The sequence below is a fragment of the Terrapene carolina genome, unplaced genomic scaffold (genome assembly GCF_002925995.2).
Source record: "Terrapene carolina triunguis isolate 2854851 unplaced genomic scaffold, T_m_triunguis-2.0 Scaffold629, whole genome shotgun sequence".
Lineage (NCBI taxonomy): Eukaryota > Metazoa > Chordata > Testudines > Emydidae > Terrapene > Terrapene triunguis.
This window is the reverse complement of record NW_020664980.1, coordinates 10,066,108-10,093,409: the sequence shown is the minus strand read 5'-3', so window position 1 is coordinate 10,093,409 and position 27,302 is coordinate 10,066,108.

Here is a 27,302-nt window from a genome sequence, read left to right as displayed (position 1 = left end):
CATTAAGTCATTGCAAGATCCTACTCCCCCTGTGCTTGTTGGCAGGATTCTTTTTTTTTCAAAATGCCTTCCTTAAAGTGTAACTTGTAGTTTATTGTGACCTTTTTCTTTAGTACTTCAATTTTGTGTCCCATCAAACTGAACCTCATTTATTTAGTGTGTAAGCGCCTAGTGTTTGAGCTGTCATCTAACCACAAGTTGTAAATATTGAAACGGAGAAGGTGGTAGCTGAATGTTTTCGATTTAATGTCTCATTGGTGGTAGTGGTGGTACAGTATGATAGTAAAGGTTAAAGAAGTGAACTTCAGCAAAGAACAAACACTGATTCAGTGCTGTGGATATTTTATATATGTGTGTGTGTGTGTGTATCATACACAAATACAGTGTTTGTAGTTTTAGGAGAAAAACTGTCTATGGATATGATATTTCTGCTATATGTTGATACGGTTTAAGAATAACATTGCTTGTATGTTGAGTTAGTAGTTGAAGTTCTACTAGTACAGCATTAAAGTAATTGCATAAAGTGGCAAAAATAATGAAAATTGACTTTAAAGTAGTGATGGGTGAGAGGAAGCACTTGGTTGTGACTCAAGAGACCCAGGTGTAATTCCCTGGCCTGCCACAGACTTCCTGGGTGACCCTGGATAAGTCATTGTCCCAGACATAGAGGAAGAAAGAGAAGATGCAAGGAATGAGGTTTAATTAGTATACAACCTTATTAGTTTATCTGTGAACTGTCTGGCAATAACACATACAGCGCAGGTCATGATTCTTTCCTTGATCATTTCTTCTTCGTGTAGGGCTGCCATCCCCAGCTTTTGGTGAAAAGTTTTGCAAAACTAATTTCCTGTTTTTTTTAATTAGCTTTGCTGTATTCCCTGCCAAATAGCACCAGTGCTTAATTTGTTCCGGTGGTTGCCAGGGCTGAGAATCTGGCAACTCTAGGCTTGGCAGTTCATAGCCTCAGCACCTCTGGGCTTGGCAGTTCATAGCCTCGGCACCTCTGGGCTTGGCAGTTCATAGCCCCGGCACCTCTGGGCTTGCTGCATCAGTTGTGAATGTAAAAAAAATTGCTTGAGCCACAGCACCTCTGTCATTACAAATTCATCCCTGAATAGCACTTATATTTCTCCAGCTTCATTGATGCCCACCCCTACTTTTCAGCTGTGTAATCGCTACCTTGGACTCCGTTCTGTCTGGAAATCTGCAATCTGGAAGAGATGTGAGAAAACAGAAACCCCGTTTCTCCCAAGGCACCTGATTTAATGCCCTTTGAAATCAGTGGACATCGTTTCATTGACTTCAGTGGGTGTTGGATCAGGCACAAAGTGAGCCGTACGTGCCGGGCTAAGTGCCACACACAAGCTGTAAATTACATTAATTGTTAATTAATTATATTTAATAAAATCAATTCATATTGAAAGCCCTACAAGAAAGTCTTAGTGCTTCTTTTTTAGAGACTTCCTTATTCTACTTGTGAAGATGTAGTTGTTATGCAAAAAGCACATTTGGAACAACTGGTGCATGAAACTTTTATGAGCGTTCATACATCTGTTTATAGGATGCTTATCTCTGACATAAGGCTTGATTGTGGAACAAATTATATATTCTTTTATTTCCATATATCACTGCTAGTATTAACTAGTGCTGACAATCAATTCATCTGGAAACTATGAGAGTTCTCAAAATGGAATTTCAATCTTCAGAAATTAGCTGGGTCAGTGCGAAGACTGCTTTTGTGTCTGTGATGATTTCATTGTGCCTTTAACGGCCATTTTCAGCATATTTGTAGCTCTGAAATCCGTTCAGTTGTTGGAGAGAGGCTGGGATCTGGTTCAATACAAAGTCTGGCTTTGCACAGGGCTATGGAAGCCATGGCAAAGCATTTTTTTGAGGTTTTGTGTAGGATTCTACATTGTGAAAACCAGGCCTTATGGTTTATTGAACCATATCTTAATATCAATTAAAGATGCAGAATAATAATTATGTGCTACATCATTGCCTCCACTTGCAAAACAAGTGGATCCCTCATTAGGAAGGGAAGAAATGGAGAGACTTCCCCCTTTGAGGCAATTCATTCCTTCCAGCTCTGAAGTAGTTTCTCTATGGGGATGGAGTCACAAAGGTTTCAGGGTAAGATCAACTGCTGGATGGGGGCAGTGGTCAGGAGGGAGGCCCTGACAATGCAGTTACATGGTTGGACGCCAGTGCCATGGAAAGTAAGGTCATTTAGTACCAGGTGTCCAATGAATAATCTGTTCACCGCTCATGTAAATGATCCCAAAATATTGTTTCCCCTATTTGTGATTTCCCCGGTGTACTTGTGGTAGATCACACGCGATCCCTGGAACTTGCCAACTCTACTACATGGTAGAGGTTTGTGCACTTTAATTGTCGGTCTGCTCTCTGTAGGTGCAAGGCTCTGCAGTTGGTCTTGCACTATTCCCCAAGCGTTGTCATTTAATAACTATTAATATTTGCAGCTGGCTGAGCTAAGATATTGATGATCAAATTGCAAGCTTCAGGGAGGATTTCCCCTTCATGTGCAGCATTGCTAGAGAGGTTTATTTCCCCCCTCTTCTCCCTGCCTTTCCCCTGAAGCATCAGTTACTGGTCATTGTTGAATAACAGATTACATGGCCTATTGATCTGACTCAGGATAGCTCTGTGCTTTTTCTGTTCACTCGGTTTTCAGCATTCATGTAGCAAATATTTGTGGCTGTTTTTTTAAATTGGAGTTATATTTTCAACACCATCCTCTGGCAATAATACGAAGCCGAGATATGGGAGGCTGGACCTGTCTGCGTATCTCTGAGGCCTGGCCATAACTGCCGCTGATTTGCAGATTATGCTCAAGTGTCAGTTTCTCTTAAATTGGTGTCACAGTGTCTTTGTCCTCACTTGCTCCAGAGGTGTGATTGTCTCAGAGATTCTTTCTCTCTGTCAGATGGCAGTTTGTCTCTCCTTGTAATTCGCGTTTTTTCCTCACGCTTTTTTCCTTTCTCTCTTCCCAAGTTTTTCAATCTTCCGTGCTTCTGAAAATACCTTACTTTTTCCCAGGCAGGGCTACATCAGTCTGCTGGATGTCTGAGACCTGAAACGAAGTTATATGGACTTTCTTTAAATTCTCAGGTCAGTGCCAGTTCTCATACCAGCTTCGAGCTAGACTATCCCTAGATGATCTGACCTTGGGTATGCCTTGGGCCTAAAATCCATAGACAGTCTTTGATTATTGATAACCCTTTTTACAGTTCTTTAGCCAGTTTCCAGTCCATATGGCTGGATTCACATCCAATCCAATTTTCAGTTAAATTGCCATGTAAGATTTCATGAGATGTTGTATCAACATTCAACATCTGTTGGGTAATAAACAGGGGCTAAGGAGAGATCATCAGCGAGGCTTTTTTGGTCTTCGTGCTACACATTTGTATTGAGTACTTCAGTGCACCTCTGGCAATTATTGTGTAGTTACAATACAATGGCTTGATTATTTGGGTCCTGTGAATTATATAGGAAAACTAATTCGGACAAGGGGAAGAAAAGAGGAGGCACCGTAGAAGTTGGAAGAAAAATCCAAAGAAACAGTCAAAGAAATTTACAAAAAAATATTTTTTTCTGTTTCTGTGATTTTAAAGAGGACGTGTTGTCTTTCTCCTTGGAGATCAATATGTTTCTCAGGGAAAAATTATCTCAACAGGGTTCCTATAGGCCTTGTAGTGTGAACTCCTGCACCAGTGGAGAGCCCATTGGAAGCACTAGCGAATCTCAGTTCAGGATCCAGGCCATAGACAGGAGAATTGAAATCCCACCAAACGAATACAAAATAAAGCAGGGTAAAGAAATAAGGGATAAGAAAATAACAACCTCAGAGCTATTCCTGTGCAAATGTAAAAAGCAAACGACAGAGAGGCTGAAAACCCAGACTGGAATTTATAACTCCATCTTTCCTCCACCCCTCATTTCTCTGTTTTGCTGATTGGTTTCAAGATGATTCCCAAATCGGACATCCGGATTTAACATACAGCTCACCTTTCAGTCAGAGTGTGGAATTTTCCATTGTTGCCGGAGCCCTGGGAGCACAGATGGCTGTAACTCAGGGGGAATGCTGCTGCTCCTTAATACAGCAGGGAAAAGAGGAACATGCAGCGATATCCCCAAAGCAAAAATTACTTTAAGGAGGCTGAGCTCTGCTTGGTTTCTGCTTGACTAGTGCATAATAAACAGTCTAAGTTGCCTTGGAAAGGGTTCAGTAATGATATTGAAGATGCAGGCAAGCATCACTGCTTAGAGCTTATCTTATCAAATCAGCATCCTAAAAATGCCATCAGTAGTAGCCCTAAGCCAAAATTTAGGTGGGGCATATTCATTTTCTTTTAGCTTAACACAGGCTCATTAATTAAGGACAATTCTGAAAGTGCTCCTCAATCTTCTGCATGGCTGCAAGGCTCTATTCAGTTAAGTTCTTCTCCAGATGGTGCATAGAATTGAGCAAGTTGGCGGTAACTTAATTTTACTCTGATGTAATGTTCCGTTTTCCAGAGTGGGGCAGTGCCTTGAGTCCCTCACTAGTAGAACTGTCAGTGACTGTAACTAATTGTATAGGATGCTGTAGACGATGATACGCACCCCTGGTAGGTAAGGGTGAAAACCATCCATCCCATGTCCAGCGGAGGGCAACAAAAATGATTAGGGGGCTGGAGCACATGACTTAGGAGGAGAGGCTGAGGGAACTGGGATTGTTTAGTCTGCAGAAGAGAAGAATGAGGGGTGATTTGATAGCTGCTTTCAACTACCTGAAAGGGGGTTCCAAAGAGGATGGATCTAGACGGTTCTCAGTGGTACCAGATGACAGAACAAGGAGTAATGGTCTCAAGTTGCAGTGGGGGAGGTTTAGGCTGGATATTAGGAAAAACTTTTTCACTAGGAGGGTGGTGAAGCACTGGAATGGGTTACCTAAGGAGGTGGTGGAATCTCCTTCCTTAGAGGTTTTTAAGGTCAGTCTTGACAAAGCCCTGGCTGGGATGATTTAGTTGGGAATTGGTCCTGCTTTGAGCAGGGGGTTGGACTAGATGACCTCCTGAGGTCCCTTCCAAACCTGATAGTCTATGATTCTATGAAAACAGCGTCAGCTGAGTTAAAAACCTAGTTTTCCAAACCTCCGAGGACAAGGATATATTCCCCCCTCAGGAAATATGGTAGTCAAACCATGCTGTGGACTCCTCCTTCATGATTAGTACTAGCATCTTTTCACCCCTCAAGTGGGGGAGGGTCCCAGAGCCCACCCTCCAGCCTTGGCCCGAATGTCTACATTGACATTTTAAAGCCCTGCAAGCTGACATGGGCCAACCCTGGGTGTTTTATTGCAGGGTAAATATTAGAGGCCAGACAGAGATGAATCCCTTCAGAGTGGCACAGAGATCAAAACCACCGTAATAGGAGAAAGGTTTGTGGGACAGTATTAACTGATCAGCCCCGCAATTCCAGGCACCACCAGCACCCTTTAACAGCTAGATGCATGGCTCTTACCAATAAATTAAAGTTAGATTTTTGGCTCTTATGAGCCAGGACAAAAAAAAAAGGAAATAGCAAATTAGTTTAATAATTTCCCAGGGTATGACCAAAAATAAAAAGATACCCCCCCCCCCAAAAAAAAGGCGTGTAAATGATACAAGGCACAGGGATGGAAACCAAAAAGGGGCCCTAAGTATCATGTTTCAATCCAGCAGGTCTTTACACTGTGACTCAAATATTTCTGAAAATGCCATTTATTTAAAAAGAAAAATATTGAAGAAAAAAAGCAAAGTGCAGTTGGGGCCTAAATTTGGAGCATCCCTTAAGCGGCATGATTACAGTCTCAAAACAACACCCCAAATCTGCTCCTCGAGTGTGGTTCCGTCAGTAGAGCTGGATAACATTTTTCAACCTGAACTTTTTACAGAGGAAAAAATGCTGATTTGGTGACACCAACATGTTTTGTGAATTCTGTTTTGCCAAATTGTGTTGTGGGAGGGAGAGAAATCTGGGAAAGTCTAAACATTTTGTTCTAATATTTTTAATATATTTTAAAATGTTCAGTTGTTTAATTTGCAATAACTTTTTGTTTCAAAATTTCCTTTCTTTTTATTTTAAAAGTTGTAAAAGTTAAAATATTAAATACTTAGTCAGGGCTGATGAAACATTTAGTTTGACCTGAAACCAATTCCTCCCTCTCCCCGCCCACCCCAATATTTTGGAATTGCCAGTGAATCAAAGAATCCATTATTCATCCAGCTCTACTCGTGACACTTGGCTGTCTGTCACCAAATCCCCTTTAAACTCAGCTCCTGCTTGTGCCCATAAATGGGTGCCCAAGTTGCTTTGACACTAATTTTTTCTTATGTCTTGCTCCCTCTACTTTCTCTGTATTAAATTCTCTATGCAGTGTAATTAAACTCTTCTTCGTCCAAAGAGTTGGAAGAGAGCCTATTTTTAAAGGGAGATTGTTGAAAACCTTTCCTGTGAGCAAGCTTTTACAGATGTGTATAAAATATCACCAGTGCTAGACAGACATTAGATGTGACACAGGGTTAAACTGGTTTCTCAACACTGAATGTCCCCAGATAATTAGTTTTCATAGAATTATACAGGATATTCTTAGGGGATTTGGAATAGGTCCCATTGATGTTTCTTGTCAAGGTGGCTTTATTGCCACAAGCCAAAAAAAGCCCAGGTCACGTTATTCCAACATAACTTATCTATTCATGCTGATGAGATCTGACAATGTAGAATATGAGATGACATGCAGAGAATTTAAAAAAAAAATCAATTTTGAAGTTTTAAAACATTTCATTATGAGGTAGTTTCATCCTTGTGAACAGCAAAAAGCTAGACAGCTTTAAAAGGGTGGATGTGTTTCACTGGACTGATGTGATTTCACACAATTAATATAAAAGGCTTTGCAAAAAATATTCCCTTTGCCTTGTACAGACTATGCATGGAGTTGGTAAAGCAGCATATCTGTGTGAATAAACATTAGCTCTGTGTGATGAACTTTCCCATAAAAATGCAGCCTTGGAGATGTAAATTGTGGTTCAAGAGATACCAAGGAATGTTACTTGCTTTACTATGTACTAAGAGTTTGCTCACACTCCCTACTCCCTAGATGGCTATAGGAAAACACCCACTTTGACTCTATGTGCAAGGCATGAATCCCCATGTATAATCAAAACTGGTTCTAAAGTCTGTGCCCTATAAATATGGGGAGAGAATTAAAGGGAAAATTTGACTCCCTCCCTCAGGATATGGTTCTGGAAGAGAAGAACATCTGCTGATTGAATCTCCCAAACCAATATCTGCAAAGGGTATGTCTACACTACAATAAAAAACCTGAGGCTGGCCCGTGACAGCTGACTTGGGCTCACGGGGCTTGGGCTAAGGGGCTTTTTAACTGCATTGTAGATGTTTGGGCTCATGCTGGAGCCTGGGCTCTAGGACCCTGTCGGGTGGGAGAGTCCCTGAGCTCAGGTTGCGGCCCAAGCTCAAATATCTACACTGCAGTTAAACAGCCCCTTAGCCTGAGACCCCTGAGCTCGAGTCATCTGGCACAGGCCAGCTGCATGTGTCTAACTGAAGTGTAGACATACCTTAAGAGTACTACAGTCAGCCTAGTTTCTGTAACAGCACTTTGATAACTTAGGACCAGACCGTCAAAGGTCTTTAGGTGCCCAACTCCATTGAAAACCTTGGATCACAGACATCAATTCCAGACAGTTCTTCTCCAAGGGTATAGAGGGTATTCTTAAGATTGGAGCTGTATCAAAATATAATTATTGAGCAACCAACGAATATTGGGCCCGAAATTGCAGACCTTTTGCGGGATGAACTCCCAGGTGACAACTGCAGGATGCTGGTGTGTTTGTGTGTATTATCTGAGGAGCGTCTACAACTACGAATATATGAAAGCCCCTCCTAGTGCACCATGGAAACCATTCTAGTTGGAAATAATCTTTTCTGCATGTCATTTAAAAAGAAATCATTCGCCGTTATATAATGCCGCGAACATTAGCATCCAAACTGGACCTTTTGTTTTCAGTTCACACAAACCTCCTCACCTGAAGGTCCTATGTTTGTGGCAACACACATGGTTTCTGTGGAGATGATTGTGCCTTCAGATGATGACAAAACAGCAGAACCCAGGGGTAGGGTGGAGATCCTGTTTTCATGAGGAATAAGAGGTACCAAAATTATGACTTATAAATAGAATTATTTTTAAATGCAAGGTTTTACCTGATGAATCAGTGAGGTGTTTTAAGCTCCCACTCTGGTTCCACTTCTTTGCATTCTTTACATTTTAGATAAAGAACTCTGTTTTGAAGCCTGGTGGTGCCATGTAATTGTCAATAGTTTTAACTTGAGCTAAGTTAAACTAATTTCCCTTCTTAGACTGGTTTGCTTTCTCTAGCAGAACAGTTCTGCATCCTATTGATCATGCAATTACATGTGCCTTGAAACTGATTTGCATTAATCCATCTCACTATCACTCTTCCCTCCTAGTTTCCTTATGGCCTTCCTGAAGTTACATGCTTATCTCCGAAATGAAATGAACTCATATTAAACCCTTTCCCTTGATTCCATTCCTTCAAGTTGTTATACCGAGTGCTCAGATTGGGTGAGCACCGGCACCAGATGATGATGTGGAGAACTGCCTGTGTTTCGCATACGGGGTTAATTTTCTGTCTTTTGTGTTCTGTTCCATCTCGTTTAGCATGGTTGCACTTTGTTAAAGTGACAGTTAATTTAATGTTGATTGTTACATTGTTGTATCACCTTTCTCCTTTCCCTATCAGTCACTTAATTTTAATCACTGGAGGAATATTAACTGTGATAAGAGGAATTCATGGTCCATTAATTTCTTTCTCCCTGGTAGATTGCAATCCCTAATAAGTATTATCAGCGGCACATGCAGCACTGCCTAGAGTTAAGGTTGCTTAACACTTTTCATTATAAGACCCTGTTTTCAGTTGCTTATAACTTTGGTGAATTTTAAATGTCTAGAGTGAAATTTTCCATGTTGGGTGTTTTCCTCAGGCAGAATTGTTTTGCAGAATTTCCACAAAAACTATTCAGCTATTTCTCTTTATGAGGTTAAGGGAAAATACTTTTAAGAGTTTAACATGCAAAAAAAAAAAAAAAAAAAAAAAAAAAATCTTCGGTTTGGAAGCTCTAGTGCTTCCATGCCTTGGAGCAGGGATTTGGAATATGGTCAATGATTAGACCTAGTGTCAAGGATGTGCTTTTTTGCAACCCCTATGAAAATCTGCCCAAATTTGGCCAAGTTATGAGCCTCTAAAAATCTCCATTCCCACATGCTCAGTATAGGCTTAGTAGAGCTTGACAGCTAAATTTGCCAAAGATTGTCTGCACTGAGCATGCTCCAGCACCTCATGTCTCCTGTGTGCTGACCAGACTGGGCCTGCATCATTCCCGCAGAGTGGTTGAGCATGCTTCATCCTAGGGCTGTGCAGTTATTCCAGCTGGCAGCTGGGGGCTGCTGTAGCCACTAGGCACATGAACTGAGAGCAGGGGGTGCTCTCTCCTGTGCTCTGAATGAGCCCTATACCCTAAGCTGATGCCCAGGCAGCCAGGAGAAGAAAAGAGGAAGCAGCCTGACTTGAATGTTGAATGTAGAAGGATTAGGCGCTGGGCCTGGTGGAGTGCTGACGGGGGGGACTGGGAAAAGGAGGAGGGGGATGCTGAGACTGGGAAGTGGTGGTGGAACTAGAACTTGGACATGAAGGTGAACTGGGGAGCTAGGACTGGGCCAAGGGTAGGTTAGAGGGGCTGGAGCAGAAGGGGTTAGTCCTGTGGGGACAGGAGCAAATGAGTCTGTAACCATGAGAGTACACACTCCCCTCAGAATCTGGAATAGAATCCAGGATTTCTGACAGGTTCCTCTGCTGTCAGCAATAACTGTGAAATCGCTGGCAAAATGTGTGTCACGTTTCCTTCTAGTGGCTGGCCCACGCTGAGGATGACAACCTGCTAGTGCTATAGTTTCTTTATTAACTCAAGCAGCGAGGTCAGTGCAGTGGATCTAAAGCTTCTAACCCTATTGGTGACTCATGTAGGAAGTCTATATGTTTCCACACGGAATTTCAATTTTTTTGTTAACAAATCTTCAAGCATATAAATTCCTTATTCCTGTTAGGAATTTGCCAGAGTGAGGGATGAGTAAAAACCAAGTAAGGATGTTAAGATTTGGACCAGGCCCAGATGATCTCTGCAATCTAGTTTTGAAAGGTACCACTCACTCCTGTTTCTTTAAAATCATTCTAATTATAGTTAGGTTCTGAGATAGGCAGCTTAAATACACGTTCAGTAGAGGGTGCTGTGGATGATGACTCACACACAGGCACAATTTAGTTCAGCAAGGAAGGATGACAATGAGATTTCCTCAAGAAAGAGGACTCTCAGTTGGGGTAGCAAATAATTCTAGTAGTAGTAGAGCTAGAGGAGTAAGCCAAATACTGCTCTGAGTCATGCACATGTCTCCCGTCAAAGCCAGTGAGACTGTCTGCAGGGATCTGAAAGCACAATCTGGCTTTCTCTACATTGATTTAGATGTTTGATTATTATGGGTAATTTTCTTGTCTCCTATGGAAAGTCAGGGTAAAAGTGTTTCAGGCAGGGAAACTACCTGCATAAATTACTGTAGCCCAGGGGTCTTCACATAGGGTTGTAGGACCAATAGGTCTGTTTGTTTGCAAACCCACTGACCATATCTCTGCTACTCCCCAGCCAGACCACCTTTACTCTGTGCTCCAACAGAGAACTACCCCAATGCTCTGCAGTGCTCAGCAGCCACAGAATCGCCTAGCACAGTCTCCCTGTTTCCCAACAAACTTCTTCCCATTCCCATGTGCAGCATTTCCTCTGTGGTTTAGGTATTTTCAGTAGCAACCCAGGGGAGCTGCAAGATTTGGCCCTGAGGGCTCTATGCAAGGCTCTAACAACATTATTCAGTTCTGTTGCTTTTTATATTCTCTAATGAATTGTGTGTCTGAAAGAAAATGCACAGTTCAGGCACCGTAGTTTAATGAATAATGATATTTTCCCTTTCCTTTCTAATAAATAAAATAGATTTCCCAGCGTTCACAATTGTGATCCTAAAGCAGGAATAATAATCTTAACAAAACCAAACCAAAATAAAACCAACAAAAAAAGGGGCTGTACTCCATAGTAAAGGGAACTATAAAGACATCAGCAAAATCCATAGTTTGTTTAGCCAACCTGTCTGCCAGCATAAGTGCAATAGCTGAAAAAAACAGAAAATGAATTACATTCTTTATTACAGTGTCCTCACTGCCTCTGTCCAAACCAACTAGGATAAACAAAATATTTCTCTTTTGAATTAATGCTGTGATTTTGTTTGATAGTTATCTGTAGAATTCACCTTGACTCAGTGTATTTAGTTCGCCTCAGTTTATTTCTAGATCACTTTGCTCACACAAAAGTATCCCAGAACAATTTGTATGGCCCAAATCTGCTCTTACTAAATTCAGGGGGAAAATAGCATAGGATGGGGCACACAGCCAATTAAAGCTTATGCATATAAAAACAACTCAGTTACCGAGGGTATGCTGTGACATGAAGGTATTATCTGTGCTCCACAGACAAAGAGGGAGCATGGGAAAACAGAGCGGCTCAAGGTAGTAGGATTTAACTATTTGAGTAGAGAGGGTTGTAAATTATAGTCTAAGGATGAGGGAAGGGATTTTATGAAAGCCAAGGAATGGATTTATGGAATAGGGGCTGTTATGTGCACAGCATAGGTTAAAAATAAAAAATCTACCAGCAGCCACTGGGGTAGGCGAAGAAAGGAATGCAATCTGAGAAAGTCTGAGGCATGTAGAGAACAGGCAGAAGAATAGAAAGGAAAAGAATAGTAAGAAATAAGGTGAGAAATAGGGAGATGAATATTAATAGGATGTTGAAAGCTAGGAGAATGTAAACTCTTAGGTATTTTGCTATTATCATTCTTATCCAAAAAGTATCTAGAGCCCTGTGGAGAGTTTATAAATAATGGGGTTGGTTGTGGGGCTTCCGAGTGGCTTCGTAATGTACCATTTTGTCGAGTGGATAGACAGTGAGTGAAGACTTCTGAGGCTGGCACTAAAAGTTCCCAGCTACAGGCTACAGGGGAGAAAAGTGGAGCTTGAAGAGCGGAGCCTTAGGAGAAACTAGAATTGTTTGGAATTAACAGATGTTTTGTCCAACAAGACTGTAAGCTAATATTTGGTGGTGCTGATGACTTGATGGCAAAAGCAGGCACAGGAAGATGCATTAAAAATACATGTATATATCCTAATTGATCATCTGAGGGGAAATAACTTGACAAAATACCAGCTGAAGTAGGATAAGAGCTGCAAGGTAACTGTTCATTGCAGAACAGCCTCTGGGTGTGCTAAGCATAAGATTACACAAGATATAGTAATAAAGTTAAATGACTTTCATTCCTCGTCTGAGACTAATAGACATACTGGTATGACTCTCATTTGCCTAGGCAGAAGAGATTAAACTTAGTTTAAGTATCCACACACACCATGGTCACTGTTATTCATGGATTATGTTCATATGTTTTATTTTACAACAGAATTCCCTTGGGTGCATTTTACATCCTCATTAACACCATCAAAATTAATCAGAATTAATGTTAATACAGCATATGCCAAAATGATGAATAATGTGATGCTTGTAACACTTTGCTGTAATTATATTTTTGGACGTATATTATGTAGATACCGTGGCTAATTTTTTCTCTATAGTTGCAGTGAGCTAGGGCCATGTGACCGGAGGACTAGGCATTGCATGGGGAACTAGGAAATCGGTAATTAGTCCCAGCTCTGCCACTAGCTCACTATGTGCCCTTGGGAAACTTATTTAGAGCTAAATTTTTAAAAGAAATTATATTTTGGGTGCCTGATTCTCCAAGGAGCTAAACTGCTGACTTCAACTGGAGTTGTGGATGCTCAACACCCCCGAAAATCAGGTCCTAAGGAATCTCAATCTGAACTATCACAAAAGGAAACACCCCGAATTAGTGGACACTCCAGAAATGTTGGCCTTAACCTCTGTCTCATTTTTCACCTCTTTAAAATGGGGATAATGGGTCACATTTTGGACTGGCATAACACCATGACTTTGAGTTCAGGCCCTCTGCATCCTGGGTGAATTTCACCCTTAAAAGCCTGAGTGTATCTCTCAGAGTCACAATGAAAAATACATTTAATAATAGCTACTTGAAAATTGTCATGCCAACAGGTCAACGTGGAGATTTGCCATCCAGTGCTCCCGAGTAAGAGAAATATGATAAAAGACACATTTGTAGAAGCTGCTCTGGGTAGAAGCTGTTCAGCTCCCCTATATTTAATATGGTAGGTTTAATCAAAACGAGTCTTGTAAAAAAAAAATGTCCTGTTCCCTGAATATTAATGTAAACAAAGTCCAAAAAGGTAGGAAGAGCATTATGTACAACAGCCAAATTTGTCATTTCAGCCTTTCTTGAAGCAAGGACTCGTATGGAAAGCTGGGGTACTCACAAGTAGTATCAGAATGAAGCAAAATAGTCAATTTACAGGACAGAGGAGATGATGTTAACCAATCTATGCCTTAAAGTAGGAGTCCAAGGGGAAATAGAGAAATGTCCAGCTCCATTTTATACAACTGTTTAACATTCCACATGCACTCTGAGCTCTCCTTTATTGCTACAGATGGTATTGTCCTTGATCAAAGAACTCAACTTAGTGCAGGAAATAGTGAAAGTCTCACTTTCCTCAAAACCATTCTGGAAATCTTCCCAGATGATGCGTCTGCATCTCTAATTTACTGCTCCGGGGATGAGCTGAAAGAATGAGTGAACAAAATTGAAATTGGAATAAACAGTGAGCATAAATATTACTGTTGGCTTGGTGTACAAACAACTGCTGAAGGCTCTAATGTGTATTATAATCTTAACTCTAAGCAGTAATTGATCACACATGATGTGCGCCACTTAATATTATATTAGGGCCAATCCTACCTTTCGATGACTTCTTTTAGTACCCAGCAGTTACCTTATGATCCCTATGGTATTGGGGAACATAACAATTAAATTCAATGGGAAAGTTCAGCTCTTCTTTAGCATTTCACTTTCTCCTTTGTCCTGTGTGATATCAACGGGCTGATTTTCAGAGATTTCTGAGGATTTGATGTCAATTGGAGGTCTGAGTTCTCAAGCAATACCGCTGAAGATGAGGCCCATAAAGTATAATTACTTAGGTGAGTAAGGCAGGTAGGATTTGGCCCACTCTGGGTGAAAGTAAGACATGCTTTAAAATGTACCACGTGTTTCTTTTAAATCTCTTCCTCCCCCAACCCCATCTCTTCTACCTTCTTTCCATTTCCTCAAGCTTAACCTGTCATTATTGGGGAGTCAATTCACTTTGGATTCCTCCAGCCCAATTTATTAACAAATAATCAGACCAGGTTGCCTGCTATAAATAGGTGTTTTTTAATGTCCATGATCAAAGGTAATATAATAAATATTTAACACTTTTTATCTTGTAGCAGGGCAGTCACCCCACTACGGCCCTGAAGGGGTTAAAACAGCCCTGGGAAAGGGCTGCCCTGGGGAGACAATAGGGAAGGCGGGTTGGGAAGGCAGCCACAGCTGGGGCCATGCCCAATTAGGAGACAGCTGGTCCTATAACAGGGCTGTGAGTCAGGAGCTGGGGCACTCTCTCTCCAGCCTTGGAGGGAGAAGGACTGGGCTGCCTGGGAGCTTAGGGTACAGGGAATGGAGCTGGGCTGGGGAAAGGCAGGAGGAGCTGGGGAGCTCCAGCCTGATAAATCCGCAGGCCTTGCTAAAAGGGCCCAAACAGGTACTCGGGTTGCAGAGGCAGCAGCCCAAAGATAGGCAGAGGCAGCTGGTCCAACCTCCTTGCGAATGATGAGTGGCCATGACAGACTGCAGTCTGCCCCAGTAACGGGGGCTAGATGGTGATTGGCAGAAGTCACTGAGGCAAGGTGGCTGAGAGGATTGGGGGTTCCCCTGGGAGGGGAGACCCAGAGTGTGGTGGGGTACTGCTGGGGCAGAGCCCTGAGGTAAAGGGGCACAGGGGTCCGGGAGGGACATGGGGGTCTGAGGCAGGTGAGACACCGGACAGTAGGAGGTGCTCCGTATGCTGGAGAGCTAATTTCCAGGGTAACCAGCAGGAGGCGCTGCACCGGCGCTGCAATCTTCAAACCACTTTTCAAATATTAACTAACTAACCCTCACCACACCCCAGAATGGTAGGTGAATGTATTATTCCTTTTTGCACAGATGGAGAAACTGAGGCACCTGTACATTTTTCAAAGTGTCTAAGTGACTTAGGAAACTAAATTCTATTTTCAAACATGCTTACGTCTCTTAGGAGCCTTGGTTTCAATGGAACTTAAGCTCCTAACTGACTTAGGCATGTTTGAAACATTTACCCTAAAGGTATGACTATACGGCATGCGGGAAGTGTGACTGTAGCACATGTAGGCGTATCTGAGCTAGCTTGGATTGAGTTAGCCCACCAGTATGGGCTAGCGGCCTGAGTACACATTTAGGGTCCTGGGCAGGGTTGTATTTGGGTGGCTAGTCTGTGCTACTGCAGCTACATGGCTATCTTTAGCAAGCTAGCCCAACCAAAGCTACGCCTACACATGCTGGCAATCGCACTTCCGATTACAGGATAGACGTACTCTACGTGGCTTGCCCAAGGCTGCAGAGAGAGTTAGTGCTGGAGTGGTGATTAGCACTCTGGAAGTCCTGTCTCCCAGTTCTGTGTTTAAGCCATGCTTCTCGCTGGTAGGAAATATTGAAAGTATTGCTGCTGAGGTTCTGTATGTCTCTCCTGGGTTGCTTTGTTTCATTGTCTTATCCTCCCATCACAACTTTGTATTTCCTCTGGCATTAGGTCTTCAATCTTTCTTTTTCTTCTCCCTGCAATACAGACAGGCAGCAGATATATCCATCTACCACTCATCTGAAAATCAAGCAGTCTCGGCCATTGTTTTATTGCGGGGGGAGACGTTTGGAACTATTTTCCACCTAACTTTGTATTACAGAAGCCGCTTTGAATAAAAAGCAATATACTTTGAGTAGCAAATACATGAAATATAGACTGAAAATTCCTTTGTTGACTATTAGTGGGATATAATTGGATTTATTTTTAAACAAGTGCTGAGACCTGTCAGCCTATTACTCACTGCTGGTTCCCACCAGCACTTGTTTCATTTGTTTTTGCAATATCAACATTAAGAAAAGACATTTTAAAAGAAATTGGCATCACATGAGGTGTTCCAAGACATTTAAAAGGTCCTCACTGTTATTGTTTTGGTGGTCTCTCATGGTTTCCGCCCATAACCTTTGAGTAAACCTAAGTTTTGACATTTAAAGTCAAAGCTGTAAGACTTGCAGCCAGTGACTTCCAGCTGATATGAATTTAGCACAGCTTCTGTGAGCTCAGGCAAGGGAAGGTTCCTTTGTGTTCAGCCTGGTAAAGTAGCTGCTTTTGGCCTCTTGGGGTATACACTACACACGAAGCCTGGGTCTGTGGGACCTGAGCTTGTGCACTGTGCTTCTGAGACTGTCCTTGAGCATCCACACTGCATTGCGTACCTGGGTTTACAGCTGCTGAACCTGGGTCTCACAGCTGTGCTAACATGTCCATACTGCACTACTCGGTCCTTCTGACCTGGATCTCTGGCTTGACGTGAGTCCGCACTGCAGAATGACGGGGCTTTGACCCGAGGCACAGTGGGCCATGAGTCAAAGTGGCCTGCCCAGCAGGGCCCCCTGAGTCAGATTGATTTGTGTGTGGGGTGCTTGCGCTCAAACCTGAGTCGGATCCATGGCTTAGTGTGCAGTGTAGACATACCCTAGGAGGTCCTAGTCCATGTCCCAGAAGTAGCACTATATAGGATGGGGGTGGGGCCAAAGGAGGCAGACTCCTCCAGCTACATCTGCTCTAATATCTGGTCACCAACTGGCAGATGCATCAGTGAACACTGAGAAAAGAACTGGCTCCTATATTTAGCTCCCAAAGAGTGCGTGTGTGCGTGTGTGTGTGTGAAAGAACTTTTTCCACCTGAGAACACTTTAGCACAGATCCTACCAGCATGATCGCAGAGTTTGTCTTGCAGTTTAGCAGGTAGATTTATTGCTTATAGTCCATGAAAATTCAGATATAAGTCTTGCCTTCAGCTGTGCCACTGCCTTAGCAAATCTGATAGTTTCTTCAGTCTACTCATAAATCCAAAGAACAGGGAGAAACTAATGCTATGGTCCCTTCTCCTGGTGAACACTGGCTGCCCTGAGTTTGGGGGCAGGGTGTATGAAACCCATTGGAGCAATGCTAGGGAAGTCGAGCAAAGTATTTCTGTGAGATGGGGTGAAAATTAGGGGTGGGGCTCAAAGGTGTCTGCTCACAGGATTGGGACCGTTTACTTACTATGGAAGTTTTCCTGAATAAGGATGGACTGAAAATATAAGGCCAGATTGAGCCTCTAAATTGGTATAACCATGTAGATGCCAGGAAACATGGCTTAATGCTCCTTTTACAGCTAAGTTTGCTATAAACTAGCAAATATGTGGACTCTCTATTATAGGAATGGTTGATTTAATGTGAATGTTTTACTGCAGCTTGCATATTCACCAGAAGCAAACACATCAAAATATACTTGATGTGCTATGGAATATACAGTAAGTAATAAATTAAAAAAAAAAAAGATATTAAAGTCCAAAAGAGAAAGGAACAAGGTAAAATCCATATTTACAGTTTGACTTTCAAGAATTGTATGGAGAGAAATCCAAGGCCATTACTACTTGTATCACAGTTTGTTATATGGATAATAAAAATGATGTATTTTGGACACAATGCACTGGTTCCATACTCCTTTGCCATCTCCTTTTTGCATACTAATCTTCAGTCACACAGCTTTTTTGCAAATGTAGCTGCTGCTGTGGGCTTCAATATAACCATGGAGGCAAATTAGTACTGCAGCAGGCATGCCCTCTTCTTCTGTCGGAGAACCAGGTTCCCTAATGGTATTATCCAGTTGTTTGAATTAGGGGAAGTTTAATCTACCCTTCCCAATCTGTTGTGTGTGTCTGTCTGTGTGTGTATGTGTGCAGTAAGTAAAGCATATGGTGTGGCCATTCACTATTACATTACCCAATTTCTGAACTTTAAGGTACATCTGAACCATTTTTCACTTCAATGCCCCTGGAAATCAAAGCATTTCAGGCTGAACTTAGTTAGCTGTTTCAAACAGGAGTGTAGTTAAGTCAGAAACCACTGCCACCAAGCATCTCGTGAGAAAGTTTTTGAGCTCCTGCAGTTGCCGCACTCTGCCATAGTGATGAGCTTTTTGTTTGAAATTACATGTGATGGTCAATGACTGATAGAAAGAAGCTGTGCTGAATTGCAGCTTTGGAAACAAGCAAGAATCTTGTATCTTTCCCTCTGCTATCTCACTGATAATATCAAGTTTTAAATTGTTCCTATTTTTCTTGACCTCATAAATCCATGGTTAGATTGCGCCTCACCCTGTTGCTGGCACGGAGATATAAGGGGGAGTAAGACTCTTCCTTCACACCTCTGTAGGAGCAACCTAGCCTTTGGGTCCAGGTGCACAAGGGTAAGCAGGGTCTTTGCCAGGAGAGAGGAATGGGTGTGGGGCCTGTCTGCCATGGGATGCTCTATGGGACACAGAACTGCCTTGAATCTCTCGCTCTGTGTGTAGCAGGCCCACCCTTGACATGCCCCTACTCTGCCGGGTATGTGCCACTTGCCAGGGAGCCCTTCAGAGGGCAATCTAACAGATGCCTTCACAGCACTGGCACCAGAGGAACCCTCTCCTGATGGATTACGGGGGATTTTAGCGCCACTTTATGTCATTCTGGCCCTTTTACATGTTGTAAAGGGGTCAGAGTGAGGGTGAAGAGCTTACCAATTCCCCAATGTGTTGTTCAACTGCTTTAGCTACTGGCTCGTAATTTCTCTTCTTGCAATGCCCTGTGGTGTTCTGACTGTCAGATTTCAGGGTAACTGCACCTGTGTCCCCATTTCCCCCCACCCCCCGTGATCCAGTAAGGGACCCACTCTAGGCCTCTGGCTTCCCAGTCGTTGCCTCTCTTGGGTGGAGACCTATGTGTGTCTCTCCTTCCTGACAAGAGTCATTTCCAGGCTGCACAGTTTCCTGCCTGGAAATACTGTGATATTTCCAGCAGGCCAGACAGCCTAAACAGTCAGCATCTGCACTTGGCTTTCTCTCCAGAGTCTCTAAACATCGTAAGTGTCTGCAATTAAGTTACCACGCAACCCTTTCTAAGCAAGCACATTTATACATATGGTGACAGCATTTCAGAGAAAACATACTAAAAACAATACAAGAACCTACATGCCTGCTAAAAAGCTTGCCAACAAGGGCTGTGGTAGGTGATCAGTCCTTCAAACCCTGCAAAGGAGTTTTTCTGTGGTTATAAGTTCATGACAGCTTTTGCTCAGAACAAGCACAGCCATGAATAGTTGTGTTATAGCATGAGTCTTTGATCTTGTCCTCATGTATCAGGTGCTCAGCATATAATGGTTCTTTCCTCAGGTTGTGGCTTCAAAAGGTGGGGTCTGGACATGGGTATTTGCAGTCACCTTCCCCCCCCCATGTATTTCTTAGGAAACCCACTTAACTTTATTTGTCCCCAAAGTTCCTTCTTCTCTGGCACATTGTTTAAAACAGGCCTTTGAAGCTCCTAACACTTCCCAGGGTTTACCTTAGCCGCATCTCACCCATAGAGAAGTTACAGACAATCCCACAACAATACATTGACTTTGCATGTAATACAATGGATTCCAAGTTTAATTCAATAAGGTTTTTCAACGATATTACTAGAAACTCCCATATCTGTCACACCAGCTTCCTCAACAAATAAGGCAGAGGCCCTGTAGACAACAGCTTCCTTCACTACACGGCACTGACTCATTCACAGAACACCATTTATTCTGTGCACTGAATGAGGCAGAGGTACTTTGGAAAAATGGTATGTGATTAAATGGATGAATTAAAGACTGCATCATAATACATCTGCACAAGGGGCCAAATTAAGGTTGCACAGTCAACCGTAATTCAGGCTTTTCCTAATTAAGCATGATTTTGCATCCGCCTTCTTCTTTTAGTGTAGGTATTTTTTTTGTATTGAATTTCTACGTTTTTTTTGTGTGTTTTTTGTTTTTTGGTGGTCAAGATCAGACCAAATGGAACAGTGTGGGCATGTGTGTGTGGGTATAATTAAACATGTTTAGTTTTATGATTTATCAGGAGTGCACTTTTCTGTATGTAGGGATGATGCAAGCCTCGGAGCTAAAAGGCAGCAGGGGAAGGAATTCTCTGCTCCGGCCTAAGGGGAAAAGCCACCTCTGGCCAGCCTCATAACATGAATTATAATGTAGCTTACCCCTTGTTCCACATCCTGTCTGTTGTTGCTTTAGCTGAGATTCGCCTTTGTGCTGACTATATAAATGATGATGAAGTTTTTGTCAGTGATATTTTTAGTAAAAGTCAGGGACAGGTTAAGGGCAATAAACAAAAATTCACGGAAGCTTGTGACCTGTCCCTGACTTTCACTAAAAATATCCCTGACAAAATGGGGTGGTGGGTTCAGCACCCACTGCTGCTAGGTCTCCGGGTCTCCCACCAATAGGGTGAGTGGGAACTCCGGGGTCCCCATGGGGGCTGGGCTGCTGCGGGGTCCCCTCGTAGCCTGGGGCAGCTGGGCACTCGGGGCGGTCCCCCACCACCTGCCACAGCTGGGCAGCTGCAGGGTCCCCCCCACCAGGGCAGGAGGGTGGGAGCTGCAGGGGATGGGGGCTGGCTGGGAGCTCCAACCCCAGGGCAGAAAATGTCATGGAGGTCAATGTGACCTTTGTGACATAATCATAGCCTTAATGATAATACATTGTTACTGACTGTACTCCTGAAAGGTCATTAGAATTGTGCAAGATTAGGTCCACCCCGATTTTACAGGCAGTGGGTTCAGGTTTGGGAACGGGATTCAAGTTCAACAGGGAAGGGTAAAGGGCACTGTTCTAGACAGCAGGAGCATGGTCCCAAGTAGCAGGACTTTCCTAGAAGTCCTAGTTTGCTTTAGATTCCTCACCTGTAGATTCTGAACCCTGTGTGGAGTGATTCTGTGGGACTGGCCTAAGTGGTGCAGATTGGTTGCAGTGAGACCAGGCTGGTAATGGCCACATGGATCTGATACGGCAAAAGTGAACCCGGTAAACGCACAGCAGAGTAGAACCTAGGGCTGTGGCCTTCACTGGCCTGGAACAGACTGTCTGAGGAGAGCCATCTCCTGACATTCCTCCAATTACCACTAATTTGACCTGTGATTGTTTCACCAAATTCTAGACCTCAGCAAGGCAGATGATTAGTATATTGAAGCTGTGGGGTTTCCCCTACTCCTGATACACTGAGAGGGTTTTGCTCATTTTATTGGATGTAAATAGATATGTGGTTATGTGGGGGGTTTGTTTCCATGTTCTCAAGGACTCCTGAGTGTTTGTGCCCAGGGAAGAACCACCCGAAAAGCTGACCATGGAGGCTAGCTTTTAATTTCCAGAAGTCAGAGTGTTGCTTTAGGTGGGGACTCGAGCCATCATTCCTTTTCTTTTCAAAAAGGACCCCTAGACAGACTGAACCTGGCCTTTGTTGCTGCCATTGGTTTCTGTCAGAAGGGTAACACAAACATTATGTAGGCCTCACTGTGGGGTAGGTAGCTGGTGTCCCCATTTTACAGATTCAGAAACTGAGTGAGCTCAATGAAGCATTAAAGCCAACATTTGCAAACTTGAGTATTTAAGTTCATAATCAGGCACTTAACTACATGACTTGATTTTTCAAAGGTGCTGAACATCTCAGTTCCTATTGCCTTGACCTGATCTGTTGGATCAGTGGTAATGATTGCAACAGAACCCTGGTGTCCTGGTTCTTGCTTCTGTACTCTAATCACTGGACAGACTCCATCCCAGCAACCTGTTCAATATTTTTAAATACACATCTAATTTACCTTGCTGATTGTTACCCATAACTGGGGTTGAAAAATAACACATTCAGTGAATTTCTGGCTTTGATATATTTATGAACAGAAAATGATTTTTCTCTCATTTATTCAATAATCGCAATTATCTGATGACATTCATAAATTTTATTTACTCTGCACTTGTGTTTATTTATTACAAAGTATTCTTTATGAATCCTTTGTAGACAATTTGTCTGGCAATAGAGGTGAATCTTGTGTGTGAGACTAATTTGTAATGAGGTAGTAAATAGTTGCCCGGCTTTTATGGGTCTAGTATTTTTCTCCATTGAAAAGGGTTTGGACCCCAAAGATTAAATATATTTTGAGAGACTAAGTTCTTTTTTTATCTCTGTAATGTTGAAAAAGATGTACCTAACCTTCAGCAAGTGTACATCATTGCAACTCCAGGTTAGTGTAGCAAAGTCAAAGTATGCCTGTGAGGATCAACCCAGAAAATCCTAAATAGTCCCAGTTGAGTTAATAGAGACAATGATAAGGTAAAACCTTCAAAAGTGTTTCAGTGACTTTGGAGCCTAAAGTCACTTTCAGATTGACTCAACCCTAATCCCATCTCAAGGACACCTGCAGGCCCCAGCATAAGGTTACAGGACAGCCTAAATTCTAAACCTAGCTGGCCCAATAAGAACCACCAACTGGTCCAATAGAAGTCATACACCCGCCCTATCTGTCAGCCCCAGCCCTAACCCTAGCCTGTAGAGTCTTGCCAGCCCAAAGCTTTATCTTAGCTTAGGGCCACAACCTTAACTGAAGACCAGGAAGCCCCTACAGCTCAAACATGAACCAGAGTCTATGGATTTCTGCTGGCCCCAGCGCTAACTCTAGCCCAGGGAGACAAGTCAGCTCCAACCCTAACTCTAGCCCCAGGACCCCGCCAACCTCAACCCTAACTTTAGCCTGCTAGCCCTGTCTAGTCCAGATTCAAGTGTCAACCCCAGTCCTGACCCTAGCTAGGGGAATCCATCTGGTCTTAACCATAATGCAAGCCCAGAAAGCGAATCCAGCTCTTTCTTTAAACTCTAGCTGGGAGCAACCTGCCAACCTCAACACTAAGTCTAGCTCGGGGAGCCTCCCAGCCCCAACACTAACCATGTCCTACAGACCCCCACCAGCCCCAAGTCTGACCCTAGCCTTGGGACTTCTACTGGTCCCAGCCTTAATCCTATCCAGGGAGCCATCTCAGCCACAACCCTAACAATATCCTGGGAAACTGCACTGGCTCCAAGCCTAACTCTAGCCCAGGAACCTCTGTTGGCTTCAACATTAACCCTAACCCTAAATTGGGGGGGGGGGGCACTATCAGCCCCAACCCTAAACCTGGGCCAGGGAGCATCACTGGCCTGAACCCCAACTCTAACCATAGCCTGGAGTGCCTTATTGGTCCGATCCCTAGCCTGAAGATCCCTATTAGCCTGGAACCCTAATCCTAGCTCTTGAGATTTCTTTTGGCCCCAGCCCTAGACCAGGGAGCCCCACTGACTCAAACCTTACTACCGGAGACTTCTGCTAACCTAGGCCCCAACCCTCAGCCTGGGGATGTCTACTGGCCTGGACTCTAATGTGACTGAAGTGTCCTCTCCCAGACCAGACCTACATCCTTGCTTCAAGAACCCTACCGCTCCAACCTTACTACTGGGGACCTCTATTGGCCCCAGCCCTCCCCCTGGCTTCACAAGTCCTACAGACCTTGACCTTACTCCTGGAGACCCTTATTGGCCAAAACCCTAATCCTAGCCTGGGGATTCCTACTGGCCAAAACCCTAGCCTGTGCCCAGGGATCCCTTCCTACTCGGATGCTTACTCTAGCCTGAATACCTGTACTAGCCTTGCACCTGTCTTTAGCCAAAGTCTCACAGAAGCCCTGTGCCACCTAGTGGGCTAGTCCAGCTCATCACCACTTATCCTCTCTCCCCCTCTCCCTGCCTGGCCCAAACATTCTCATTAGCTCTTGCTTCACGTTCACATGCACAACCCAATGTCTTAAAAGGTAATTGGAGACATCCTGCTCTACTGGAAATGAAGCCACCTTTATCAAGTTATCTAAATATTGATTTGGGAGTCTAAATTTGATACCCGGGTTTAATTTTGCTTTGTTTTTAATTGTAGCAATCCAGATTTGTAGCAATCCCTTCAGTTTTGCTTCTGGTTCATATTTAACATGGGAGGGGTCGTAGATGTGGCTGAAATCTTGTTAGAACATCAGTGTATGTGAGGTTTTGGTGCAAGCTGGTGGATACTTTGAGATCAATTGTTCTCATAAGATTTCCACTAACTGGGGCAAAATCTCACAAGAACTGCTCACAATATCTCAGTAGAGTTGGATCTAAACTGGTCCCATAACCCATTGCCGTAGACTGTATCTGAACCTCATCACATTCCAAATCCATCTCTGATTGCATTACAAAATGCGACTAGTGCTATGTACTGCTTCAACCTGCTCATCAGGAGTTTCCTACACTGTGCGTAGGAAGTGTCACATAAGGTATGTGAATGTGCTGTTAATTTCATCAAGCCTGGGGGAGGGGGAAAGCTGTGTCTCTGGCCAGAGTAAATAATGATAATACCTCGCTTTTATATAGCACTTTTCGTCAGTAGATCTCAAAGCTCTTTACACAGGAGGTTAGTATCATTAGCCACATTTTACAGATGGGGAAATCTGAGATATGGAGAGGTGAAATGACTTCGCCCAGGTTAAAGGCAGGAAGAGAACCCATATCTCCTGAGTCCTAGTTTTGTGTTCTATCCACTAGGCCACACATCCTCTGTAGGAGATGGTTTCCCCCCTCAGGAGATAGTAGTAGTTTGGGGCTCTCATGCTCACAGCTGACGTTTTACCTGGTAGATGCATTTCTTGCAGAAAACACAATGGAGGCACTCCTAGTGTCATTATGCTAGAAATACCTTTTCTCTGTCTACCCTTTGACTTTAAGTCAAAACTAGATATTTCTTAAAGCAAAGAACAGGTATGGCAACATTGCTTCGTACATAGCAGACACTAATGCCATATTTCTAGCAAGACAGACACAAATAATTGCAATAATGTTCTCCTGATCAATGTGCCGCAAGCACTAACCTTGTCTAATTTTGCCAACATTTCCTGGAGAGGTGCATCTTGCATCATGAAGTTTCTTCTTTGGGACAGTGTGACGAGAGAGCAGATGATATGGACACTGGCATGTTAATTAGTTACTGTAATGAATTTCATCTGCATCCAGCATGCTCTTTTGATGTGATTTTTTTTTTTACAGTACATTTTATTTTTGGCTTATTTCATTTATATTTGCACGTCACCTCTTCTGCTTCCCGTCTCGTTTTTGTGCGTGCATTTCCTTTGGGAGCGTTTCTTGCAGCTGCAGCTATAGCTGTAGCTGTGAATGAAGACCAGATTGAATGTTGCTGCTTTCCTGTGTCTGCAGCTGTGGGTGAGGTTGGATAGGGATGCTGTTACTGCAATTGCCAAGTTCAGAGTGGCTTTTGTTTATTTGACTCGAAGTGCTACTTCCATTTTCACTCTCCTGCTTAGGTGACAGGAAGGTTGACATTAAGTGAGGACTAGAGGCACTGACAATGAGGTAGGGGTTGACATTTTGGGAGATTAGGGAGGTAACTCGTTGGCCAAAGGAGGTCAACATTTTCAGAAGTGGCCTCAGGAGTAGTAAACATGTATTAGTCGCTAAGATCCACAGTAATGACTGACTATACAAAGAGAGCGGAGTTGCTGAGTAAGAAGTCGCCATTTTACAATATAATTTTTCAATTAGAACCTCACCTTTAAGTTTAAACATGATGTCTAAGATGGAACTATTGGCATTTGCGCTGAGAGTTCCTCGTGTATCATATTGACAGTGTCTTTTTTACATTCACCAAACTGTCATCTCAGTATTCAAGTGAAACATCACCTGTATGTGTAAAAATTACACTGAAATGCTACAGTGCAAAATCTGCCCTCCCTTAATATCTGAGGAAATTGCTTTGGAAGCCATCGTTAAAGAGCGCAAGCTAAATGCCGATGTTTTATAAACACCTGATACAGGGCCCTGAAAGGAATGTCATTAATACAATATTGACATCCCTCCTTCTTTCTTCCCTGCTAGCGTGCTTCTGCTTCTTGGAGCTTACACCGTCAACCAGAACGAGAAACTTGAACTTGTCCAACTCAGCAAGGGAAGAGTTAGACAGGTGGCTTGGTGTGATGGGAGAGCAATGGGATTTGTGTGCAAGAGACTTAAGCGTCTGAACTGGAATAGATGTCTTTGCAGTGCTCCTCTATGTTGGCAGCTTGCCAATACAGCCAAGGGTAAGTGAAAAGTTTCAGTAAATAAAAGAGCAAGTCGAGGGAGGAAGGAGCGGGAAGGGCACAGCTGGATAGATCCAGGCATTGACTAATTGCTGCTGGCTGGTCAGGAGGTGGAAGGCATGATTTAAAATAAAATTATAAAATATATACTGGAGGGTGAGTTGTGTATATGCCACAGACTGTCTTCTCTGTGACCTCTTTACTGTGTGTTTGCTTTTGTTTTACTCATTTACATACCTCACACTGGTAAGGCTGCTTTGCAATGTTCCTGGCAGTCGTCCTCTGGCACCATTAAAAACCAAGCAGTAACATAGGTGCTGGAAGTAGGGGTGTGCTGCTCACCCGCGCCCCTCCCACCCCCGGCTTGAAGTGGTTTCCATTATATAAAGGGTTTACAGTTTGATTCAATGGCTCTCAGCACCCCCCCTATAAAAATTGTTCCAGCCCCCCTGAGCGATAAGATTCTGTGTGTGTGTTTGTGTGGGGAAACAAGTGCTCGCTTTGGGCCCTTGGAGTTTAGAACACTTTCGCACATTAAAAATAAGGCTGTGCGTTCTTCTGTGTATGGTGTATCTGAAGAGTGCTCCTCTGGCTTGGGGACATTTCCACACAACACAAATAACAGTGTTCAGTGGATCTCTCACGTTGTCCTTCTGTCACTCCTTCAATATAGGGAAAAGAACAAAGCTTTCCTAGTTCCAGAACATAGGCTTAATTCTCTCCATAACTCCCACGAAGCAAAAAATGGATATCATGAATAAACATGAGCCGTTTCTAAGGACATAGCCTGGATTGATCACCTGGTGCCGAGATTACTTTGCCCACCCATGAGTGTTTTGTCTGAGCATGTTCTTGCCAGAA